Source organism: Nicrophorus vespilloides, unplaced genomic scaffold (genome assembly GCF_001412225.1).
Source record: "Nicrophorus vespilloides isolate i.1.1-1 unplaced genomic scaffold, Nicve_v1.0, whole genome shotgun sequence".
Classification (NCBI taxonomy): Eukaryota; Metazoa; Arthropoda; class Insecta; order Coleoptera; family Silphidae; genus Nicrophorus; species Nicrophorus vespilloides.
Genome location: NW_017096437.1, coordinates 21,715 through 34,143, shown reverse-complemented (window position 1 = coordinate 34,143; position 12,429 = coordinate 21,715).

Here is a 12,429-nt window from a genome sequence, read left to right as displayed (position 1 = left end):
AAAAAATAAAGGTAGAGGCAGAAAAGTCTATAATGAGTAGCTTTTTGTGACGGTTAAAATTAACGTTGTTATTTTATGAAATTAATCCAATAAGATTATTAGTTATAAGTAATAATATAAATGTTTATGATTTCTATAAAATTTTAGACATTATTATCCGAGAATGACTTAAATATTAAATAATATTACCTGAGAAAAAATACATTTCAAGATGAATGATATAAAAGACAAAATCTGCCTTAATCAAGCAAAAAATATTATAAGCAAAAGCATTATTATTTGCATTATTTGCAAAAGCAAATATTATAAGCAAAATCTAGGATTTTAATATTTTTAATTTAAAATTGAAGTAACAAACATTACATGTTTTTATTAGTTATGGATAATAAAATTATAAATGTAAATAACAGTAGAGATTTTATTAATCTAATGACCCTCTAATCACACAATTCCAGCCCGATCATTTCCGAGAATATTTCCCGTTTTCCCGAGAAAAATCCTTGGAAAATATATAAACAACAATATATTATTGATTCCCGTTTCTCGGGAACAAAAGAATCCGTGAAACCCTCTACAATGTATACAACAATACTCTATTTTTACGAGGATCTTCATTTTCACTGAATTTTAAATATAAATGCATATTTAAATATATGTTTACATTTTATTTTCATAATTTTATCTATATAATATGACAAAAATTGTATAATTTAAATATAAGTTAAATAATGTATAATTTCGGTACAAAACAGAAAAAGATCCTAAATTTTAGGTGCGTCATATATATTATATTTCTTTTATAAGTAGAAATGTTGTTTTAATGTATTTTAAAATCAAATTTAAAAGAAACCTGCTTTTCTTCGAAGTGTCGTGCGATTTTCACGATACATTTATTACTCACTGAATTCTATTTTATTATCCATTTTATCATATGGATTCGTGCGGAATAAGTCCCCAGCGCACGATTAAAACGCATTAGTCTCCGATACATCCACTATAATACCCATTTTTTTCATTCCCCTTTTATGCATATACTTTGGTTCGCACGGAAGAAAAAGTCAAGTCCAAGTGAATGCGGTGCACTGCTTCCAGTCAGCCCAAGTTTCATAATGGGAAACTAGTATAGCGCACACATTTATATTTGAGCTTTTCCACAGACCTTGCGGGGAGTCTCACTTTAATACTGTGCATTTTCCACTTTGGCACGAAGCACTTAAAAAAAAAAGATTGTTACGAGCTTTCGGTCCGCCAATTTATCTACATCCAGATTCGAGCACGAGTATATACATAAACACAATATAGAATAGAAAATATTGTTGTTAATATACTCAAAGTGCTCGAACAATTCAAGAATTGATTCTTGTAAATGGATTTCGGCGTTGTTTTGAATATTCAAGCTATCCTCGAGTGGTTCGCTTCGCGTGACAAAATTGTGAATGCTACAGCATGAATAAAATATGTAATTGATCCGAATTGTTTTCTTGTATTTCCATTAGATCTGGAGGGAATTGAAATGGATTTCGGTTGGCTTGTCAATTAACTGTATGATTTTTTTGTTGTTCTTGTTTTGTGGCTGGATCTGCTCTTGACGTATTCTGAAATATACATACAAAAGAAAATGAAAATTTTGTTTACTAAAGTAATGCATTACGTTAGCAAACGGACATTTTCATTCAAACGTCCGACGAAATTAAGTTACTGCTAATCCAATTTCCCTCATGATATTTCTCTTTTATATCGCTGTATATTTCGTTTTTTTTTTTACTTGATAGTGATCTTTACTTCGTGAGGCTCTAAGAAAGCTCCCTAGACTCTAAGGCAATTTAGTGTATTAGCTGCGAGCTTTTCGCATTGCTGACGTGGCACATTTATTTTTATTATTTTTTGAAAAATCTGCTCACATTTATATTGTCCTATTTTCGGAGCTATGCGTATATCATTTGATAAAGTGTACTTTAATTCTTTAGTAGTCGAAGTGGCTGAGAACACTCAAGAATCCTCTTACTGTGAAAATCGGTTAACACGCAAAAATTCATATTTTTCTTCTTCTTTGTATTCATCCAGGAAATTTGGGTCAAGACGTCTGCTAAAGAGGTTCCTCGACGAGTGCGGACGTCGCTCAGAATCTTAATTCCTCATTATCATTATAATCACTGGATTCCGTCCTAATCCTCTCAATTACGCATTACCACTTCCTAATGAAATTCTTTTTTTTATCACTTCGTGACTTTGAATAAATTCGGTCAGAAGTTTTATGAAATTTTCTATTCAAATATTTAATTCATTCAATATTTACTAAGAACTTATTTCGAATTGTTTTAATATTTGCCTTGGTATATTTTGATTTATATAAGAATCAAGAGCATTTCATAGAGAATACTGCATTGCCTTAATGTTATTTTAAATTGGTTTAACAAATCAATACAGCAATACCCCGCCTAGTCCGACTTTCATCAATATCGCGGACTGTTTGAAGACGTACTAATCAATTAACCTAAACATAGAAAAAAACAAATCGTACAAAGAAAGAAAAACCGAATGATTTTGTAAAAAAATAAAACATTTTTGGACTAAACGAGTTATTGACGTATTCTATTATCTATTTATCCAAATATAAGATAAATTATTTATATTTTTATATGAGTAAAAAATATTGCGTTGTTTGTTATTACCTTTTTGTCTATATAATATTATTTTATTAAATTTCAATTATTATGTAATAAATTCAATATTTTGTCATGTCCAGGGATTAAAAAATCCTTGGACACCGTATATCTGGATCTCGTAGTTATGTCGTTGCGGAGTTTTAGAATAATAAATGCAATATTCTTAATTAACTTTATTATACACATCGGAGTTTTATTGAAAAGTCAACTATACAATAGTTGATCTCAGGGATTATTACTAAGAGTTACATTCTCCTCTTAAGTTAGTATTTAAGAAGTGCTCTTCCTTCGGCCCTCCAACCAAGGATTCCTCTCAGCTAGACCCTCTAGGTAAGACTAAATTATATAATACAAAAATGTGTTCATTTTTAAAAGGGGCTGTATGGGAGGTAATGGTTTGACATTGTGGAAAATACAACTGTTTCTTTATCTAAGTTTTATGATTCTACCCAAATATTTAGGGGCGGAAGAAGGTTGTTAAGTGGAGATATAATAGACGCAACGTGTAATCGTCCTTCGGAATATTCCACAAGTTATTCTAAATAATCACGTACAAGTATCCGTTTCTATATTTGATAGATACGTGAAATATGCTTTGTAATAATTAAGCGGAAAGTGGCAGACCTAACAAATATACATATTAGTTGTACAAAAGATGATAAATAAAATGATCAGTCACGACAATTTGTTCTTTATATAAATTAGCAAAGAAACAGGATTGTTTTTAATTTTGTTTTGAATTGTTCTCATCAATAAATGATCCATCAAAGTCAATCTTCTATTAAATTGTACATCCAATTATTATGCATTCAATAATTACATTTTGAATCTGATACAATAATAACTATTCATGTTATACAAATACTCGTGCTGTTGTTGCGGGCAGTTTCTAATTATCCTTGAGGATATCCACGTGAGAAATGTTTTGTAGTCTTCCGTACATCTGTTTCAAACACGTGCTTATTTTCCTCATCTTATAATTAAATTTTATTAATTATATATTTATATGAACTTTGCGTTTATTTTTCATATCTTACCAGAAACTTTGTTCTCGTACTTTTGATAGAAAACCCAATAAATTAATTCGAAATAAAAATAAAAAAATATATTTTATATTTCCCCAATTCGAAACATTTCACTTACTTCCTCTTTATAACCTCAAAGTACTGTTTTTTTTTCTTGAGATGTTCAGTAGCATAAAAAAAAGTGGATGGTACCTTGTATTTGTGGGGCCCAAAAAATATTTTTTATTTAGAAGTCTCAGGAAAGTTTTAATCTGAGGGCCCCATTAGAAGCTTTTTTTCCATACATTTTGTTTACTTTGAATTATTATGCTCTGATTTTGATCATTGTCATAGCCTAACAAAATAATAAAATGAAAAATTAATTAAAATTTCATAACTTAATTTACCGCTCTGTTCTAGCAATTGCTAAATAACTAAACAAAATAATTTTATATACAAATTAATTCAAACTTTATACCTTGACTGAACGAAATGTTTTCATAATATAAACTTTCTCACAAATTTATACGAAACGAAAATAAATATTTGGATGAATCAGCATTTTAACTACATAAACTGTTGTGATCTTTAAAATAGACAATTTATTTTCCGTATTTCTCCAGATATTAGATGCATCCTTTTACCAAAAATTTCTCAAAATTGGATGCATAAAACGCACAATAAAATTTATGAAATACATTTTTTTCTTCAAGCTTCTAAATAAAGATGTATCTAATGTAGCGTCTTGTACTTAGTGAAATATGGTAATTAACTATTAATGCAATTTGTTTAATTATAAAGATTACTTTCTTAAATTTTAATATAAATTAATAAAAAATAATTAAATTCTACTAAACTCTTTTAATTACAGAATAATATCATTTCTTAAATAAATAGAATATATTCACAATTTATTCACTTGAATTAATTATGTCTTTACAGTAGTCTTTAATATTATATGCTCTTAAGACTAATCTCTTAAAGTCTTCTTTATGTAGCACAATTTCTACACGTTTCTTTTATTCATAGTGATTACTTAACTCATCTTCAATCTTTTAACTTTCAATCCAAGTTAAGAGCATCTATTCGTATAATTTACCATGGGAAACTAGTAAGCTAGTGAGCTATTTCTACAATTGACTTTAAGAATCATTAATCTCATCAGAAATGGTATAATACATTCTATGACATGTATTTTATGTTAGTTAAAACCATCATTAAATTTTAACAATCCATTTTCTAAATTGCAGTATGCATTTCCAAACGAGAAATGTGATATTTATGCATCCCACTATTCAATTCACCAATTCCATTTTTTTAAGTGTAAAGTCTCAAAGTATTGATCACCGACAATCTCTAACATTATTCTTTTATACTACTGACTGTACAATATATTTCTTTATATTTGAGATTACCAAGACAATAGTTATTTGGTACTTTAAACGAATAAAAATATGAATTTAGAGATTTCAGAACATTGTTGAGGGTCCAAACAAATTTCAAATTTGTCATAATTTTCAATTATAGATAATTAAAATTAAATTATTTCTTGCATTCTATGGGTCTTCTAAATGCGTGGGCCAGTTTGCACTGCACCCACTGCAACCGGAAATACTACACTAATGGAAATGAATATGATTAAATTGAAAATGCAACTTATTATATAACTCATCCCAATAATGATATATACTTTTAAATCATTTTTTTTATCAGTAAGTATTCTCAAAGTATTGATCTATTTTTTGACAATTAGCGTGAGATTGATTATCTTTGCATTATTATATGAGCTCTCTTGGTCCGTGAACCCGTGGGCATTGAACCCGCAGCATTTTAATATCTTACATAAATATTTTTCTAATATACAATGACATGACAAAAAGTGCGTCAATAAAGTTAATATTCCTGTAATTGTAATTTTTATTTGAATGTCTCAAGCAAATTTGAATCTGAGTCCAGAGATATTTTTGTACATTGTGTTTCACTACTAATTTTGTTCAATATTGCTTTTTTTAAATATTCAAATGATTATATTTTCTTATATTTACTCATAGTATTTTGTTTATTATTCCTATTTAAAATTTGTGAAATGGTTAGGATAATTCAAAATGAGATATTTATACAGCCCATTTAGCAATTTATTCAAAGCACCACAATTAATCATTGCGCAAGGGCATGAAACATAAAAAAATAATCATTGTATATAATAGAGCCAAAATATACATATTTATGTAATAATATCAAATGTGCAGCCATTTATAAAAGGTATAAGTGTATTTAGCTTTCATGCTAATTAGATCATATCGTAACTTTGTAGAATAAAGTGCGCTCCTTGGTATTATAGTCGTCGGATGTAATGTGGAATGTCGGTCACGTCCCATGGGTCTGGTTATTGGGTCGGTGATTTCGTTAAGGAACTAAGAGCAGGGAAAAAGTAAATAAAACCCCCCGTGCCGGAAAACTTGTTCCGGCTCGAAGAGTTTTATGGAGTTATGTAACTATAACTTGTGCATTGTGAAGAAAGAGGAAGAGAGACGCCGGATCTTATTGATGACCCCGACCATGAGGATTGATGAGGACACGTTGGTAATGCCTCTGGAAGTCCATAACGAATGGACCTGCAAATACGCTGCAATACCCTGAACGTGTTTCACTCTATTGTTGTTTCTGATTTGAAAATTCTGCGAAAGGGTTGATAAAATGGATGCAAATGAAAAATAAAAATGAACACGCACACACACAAAAAAAAATTATATTATATGCGAGTTGGGGGGAGGATTTCGAGATTAATTTTGCATCGCAAATCCTTCAGGCGGATGCGGTGCATAAATTAATTGTTGGATCCTGTGCGTCTGTGCATTGTGCCAGATTTATTATTAAAATTTTATTAGAGATTCCGAAGGTTTATTAAAGCAGCCTCCAACAGATTTATTTCAATAATATTTACTGCACGCTGCTTTATGGCGGCAGCCTTGTTTTATAAATATTTTATTAATATTCCGCTTACAGAATTCGCTTATATTATTCTCGTACATATCGGTTTTTGCGGTTCATTTGAGCTAACTTACGTATTGGTTCAATGAAGCTTACAAATATTTAGAACTTTATTTCATCACATTTTTTTATGTAGAGTAAATTTAAGTAAAATGAATCTGAAATTTACTTTGTACAGAGTATTTTATATTCTCGAGGGTATCTCCATAAAAATTTGGAATTTTATAGTTTTTTTTTTAATATTTTATAAAACGTCCATGTTTATAAATAATGAGCTATAATTTTTCTTTAACATAGATATTTAATTATTGCTAAATGTAATTGAATGATTCAAGGAATCGTAAAAATAAATCGAATCGAATAAATCAATTACTACAACAAAAAATAAAAGTACACCTATTCTTGGATTGAAACGGTAACTTTTTAATATAAAATAGTGTAAATCAAAAAGTATAAAAAACGCATAATTTCGTTATTTATTATTTTTAAGGTACATAAATCAAATAAAAATATTGAAATGCGTAAAAATTGTTCCTTTTGATCATAGCATGTTTATTTTCATTTATTTTTTTTAAACTGCTTAAACGTAAACTGCATAATCTAAGTAGGTCTAGTCTAGTTACATCATGAGATGTACAGATTTAATAGTAAAAATATATAAAAAAAACTAGTACAGTTTTCGATCTATCATGTAAAATTTTTATGGCAAATTGCAGCTAAAATTGTTTCTGTGTTGGCTATGTTGGATAATTAAATTTACAAGTAACAATACCGATTGTAGAACAACGTGCGGCTCACTAAACTTTTTCCCCAAAAGGAAGAAAATGGCTCTTTGTCCTAAATAGTTTGCCGACTCCCTGATGTAAATTTAAGAAATCGGGGAAAACATGTAATCTTTGTATACATTTTTATGCTCAAATTTGAAGTTTGTTACAATAAAATAATACCAAAAAAACCCATAGTAGGCTTATTGTAAAGATTATAGTTTTATCTTTAGCTTCATTGTTCTATACTACATGATGCGTAAGGTATTTGAGAACATTCTTTTTTCTAGGTTGTACTGCATTCTAGTAAATTCTACTTATAAGATTACTAATTTAAAAGTAATGGCAAAGCCGCAGATGACTAAAGAAATGAAATGATATGCTGTAATTGTTGCTCGCTCTGACAAAACGAAAATGCCAGAATTTGTTCAAACCTGTTCAATAATGGGTATGTGTTGAAAAACATCCCAGATTGATCTGTCATAAATTTTTCTGTGGCCCCCCAAATATTTTCGCGACCCCACTTTGAACACCACCAAATCATTAAAACCTGCTGTGAATGTCTGCTATGAACCATAATCATTTAATTCATGTTTGTCGACGTAGTTATGTATTGTGGTAGTTTTTAATGCTGACGGTGGATTTATTGAATGATTTTACAAAGAAATATTGAATCTTTAAATAATTTTACAAATAATTCAAGAAAATAAAGAGATTAAATAATTTAAAATTAATAGTAGTTATATGAAAAATAAAATGCAATGATGTAATCATAAAATAAATAAAAAAATATTCTAATTTTCTAACAAATTAAAAATAATAGTTTAGAAAATCAATAAATTTCCATATTTTGGTCATTATATATTAAGTAGAAGATGTCAGCATCTTAAGAACTTATAAACAAAATATGTATTCTTTAATTGTTTCGTTTAAGTATTTTGTGGGCTCCGAAAATAGTGAGCCCTATGCACCTAGTGTGTCTAATGGATAAGACAGACCTGTCTTCGGGATCTAATCTGTTTTATTTATATGTTCAAGTGGAAAATCCATATACGCAAAGGTAGGTTGTTGCAAAAAGTAGCAACTTTCTGAATACCTGCAACTTTGCAAATTTTACAATATTATTATTGATAAACATCCTCATCACTCCCAAGAATTATAATTTTACCCCATTTGGTGTAATTTACCCTAGTTCGAGTATTTAATATAAATTTTGTGAATTATTATATTATTCATTTACTAACTGGTATTTTAAAAAAGTAGACTAAAACCGCTGAATTTAAATTAAAAATATCCATTTATAATAAATGCAAATTTTGATGTAGTCGTACTTTAGATATAAATTGTATAATTGTATGCAATATTACATTCTAATAAATAAAATAATGGTAGTTATTTTTATTCCTATTGTTATTTTATAAAAACGCTTCAAATTTAATATGCAAAAAATTGCATCTGTACAGTTTTTTTTTTAAATGGAAAGCAAAGCAATTAAAAAAAAAACAACATAAAAAAACTTCAAACGCATAATAAAAAGCGGATGTTTTGCGTGATTTTTTTTTTCTGTTAGCATAAAAAAAAGTGTAATCCATATGTAATGGAAATGTCACGGTTGTGTAAATACAAGAAAATCCCCAGATTAGCAGAGGCCCTGAGGAATCGCGAACGCGAAATTGAAACACGAATGTGTATAAAAAATATACGCCCACGAGGTTTTCGCATTATCCAAAGGATCAGATGGGAACATTGAAAATAATAACGGCAAAAATAATTTGTGAACGTTCGTAATCAAAATTTTAATATTTCAAAATGTTTATTAATAGCAAATTGCTTTTACTTTTGTAAATTGATAATTTTTTGTTGAATTAAATCGGATATTTAATGAAATGTTCGTTGTGAGTAGAACTTCAATCGTAAACAGCGCGAAGTAATTAAAACTTTTGCGCGTAACAAAATAATGCTTTTATTAAATTATTTCTTCATTACTTTGATCCTGGAAAAAATATTGTTTATGAGTTTTTTTTTAATAATAACGTGATTCGTCGAAATTCATTTAACATGTAACATTTAATTATACAAATCTTTAAAAAGTTAATTTTATAATTAATATTAATAAGAACGTTTATTGTAAAATATATACAAAAGTAAAAAATAAATTCAAATACATATTGATAAGATTTCCCGGAAATTCTTAGTTTAACGATTGGAACTAAGAATTTCCGGGAAATCTGTTAACAAACAGTTCAGACAACGGGCACTTGATCGAAATTCGGACAACAAAAAATATACGGAGAAAGAACATCTCACAGTGCATTTGTATAATTTTCTATTAGTAAATCTCGGTTAACGAACAATTTGGATAGCAAACATTGTCTTCCAATGGAATATGTTCGTAAACCGATCACTAAACTAAGTATTTCTGCCATAATTACAGTAGGCAATCGGTTAACGAACAATTTGGATAACAAAAATTATCTTCCAATGGATTGTGTTCGTTAACCGATAACTAAACTAAGTATTTCTGCCATAATCATAGTAGGCAATCGGTTAACGAACAATTCGGAATATGAACACATCGAACAACAGACACTTGCTCGAAAAACTTTTATGTTTAGATAACAAACATATATTTGGATAACGAACACCTTACAGCGTACATTTGTAAACTTCGATTAACGAATAATTAGGGTAGCTAATATCGTCTTTGTTAATAAAACACTGCTGATTATACATGTCTAAGAGCTTGCAATGTTAATTTTTAACAGTATAAATCTGTATTTTTAACTAAGATAACTTAATTAAATCAGCTCTTCATTAAGTTGATTCTTGCAGCAAAAGGAAGATGTAATAACTAAATTATATATTTTTCTCGAATTAAAGTTAAATTAATTAATTAGTATTTTTGTTAATTATATCAGTTTTGTTTGGATGAAATGTTTGGAAGATTTTATTATTAAATTATATAGATATGAAATAAATACAATTATACCTCGATTAACGAAAAGGGCGCGTTCCAAGAAATTACTTTGTTTTCAGAGGAATAAAAACTATGGCCAGAAAAAAAATTTATGACTCAAAAACAATTGTTCGTGATTTATTCTCTTTTATTTAAAAATTATCCATATGCAGTTATTTCATTTAACACTGATAAAACTTTTTCCTAAATTTGGATAAAAAATTAAAACGTTTTCAATGTCATTTAAGCAATTTTTAAATGTTTTGTTGTTAACATTTTGTTTGGCAAAAACTTCTTTAAATTTGTCATTTTCTTTGTATGTTCTAAATTTTCTGAAACTGAAAAACCATTTTCTGCATTCAATAAATGTCTATCATCCTTTTCATCTACATTTTCAAAACCTATTAATATCAAATCTTCATTATTAGAGAGAAAATTCATAAATGTTTTTATAATAAGATAATAATATAAGAAGTCTGATGAAGAAACTTCACATTTCCGAAAGATAATTTTACATCATGAATATAAATGTATTTTAATTAGTTCATTATATTTAATGGAAAAACGTAAGTTATTATAATTACTTAAATAATTATAATCATTGCTTAAATCAGTTATTTTGCTTTGATCCTAGATTGTATACAACGTATGAAATTGTATTACTATCTCATATAAATAATGTAAGAAGTCTCATGAAGAACGTTCACATTTGGCATTTTATTGAATTGTGCAATTTCTCTGTAATTGAATATAAATTTATTATAATTAGTTTAGTTCATGGAAAGACTTTCTTGTTAATTAAATAATTACAATAATTAATTAAATCTATTTTTATTGCTTTAATGCTGGAAGAAATATTTGGAAGATTTTATAAATAAATTATACACGAATTGAATTACTAAATTACTAAAAAAGGTACATCTATCTCTCGTTTTACACGACAGCCAGAACACGCTGAAGAACACGAGAAGAACGTGTAAATCAAAATTATAACATTTTGAATGTAAAAACATGTAAATAATTGAAACGATAAAAAATCTTTTATTAATTAAATACATAGTACAAAGCAATAAAATAAAAAAAGTATTGCACGAGTTGATGACAGTTGTCATCATTAATCATTATAATTATCTTTTTTTAACCGTATAAAAACGAAAACGTGGAAAGAAAGTACCCTATCAGAGATTTCTGAATTCTACAGAGATGATTGTATTAAGTAATTTTATTGTAATTAAAAAAAATATTCATTGAGTTTTATCAAAGGATATTAATACTTTTAATTACTTAATAATTACGCTTATAAATTAATTCAGTCTTTATTTTTTCTTACTTTAATTCTGAAATAAATCCTAAATTATATACGTGGAATCCCTCTCAACTGTTTACAATTAATGGAAAAAACATTAATTACTTAAATAATTACTCTTAAATTAAATCTGTTTTTTATTATTTTGATCCAGACAGAAATGTATGTACTTAGATCATTTAATTACGAACATAAGTCGAGATTTAATTACGTTTTAAAATTAAATCAATTTTTTTTATCCTGATAATTTTTTTTTAAATAAATCATTACCTAAGTAAATTGAAATACGAATTGCAACAAATATTGTAGAAAGAGAAAATACATTTTAATAAATATATTTTTAGGTTAAATAAGAAATTTTTTTATAAATGACCTTAATCATTGATTTTCAACATTACACTCTTGTGCTTGATTTTGTTTTGTTGGTTGTCGGTTGGGATACGTTTATATCCCACATGAATTATTTGCCTTATAGTAGTATTTTAGATAATAAGGAATATATTAAAAAGTGCAAAAATAAAAGAAAAAAATACGAATTACAGGATTCTGGAATGCCGAAAATAAAACTATATTTAATTCTTACTTGTTTTGGAATTGATACATTCTCATACGGCAACATTACACAATATAAACTAAGATTATGTGGAGTCTGGTTCAAGAAAGTTTGCAGGTATGTGAACGCGTGCACACGTGCACTGCAATTAATTACATTCCTAAATTATATCATTATTACTTTGATATT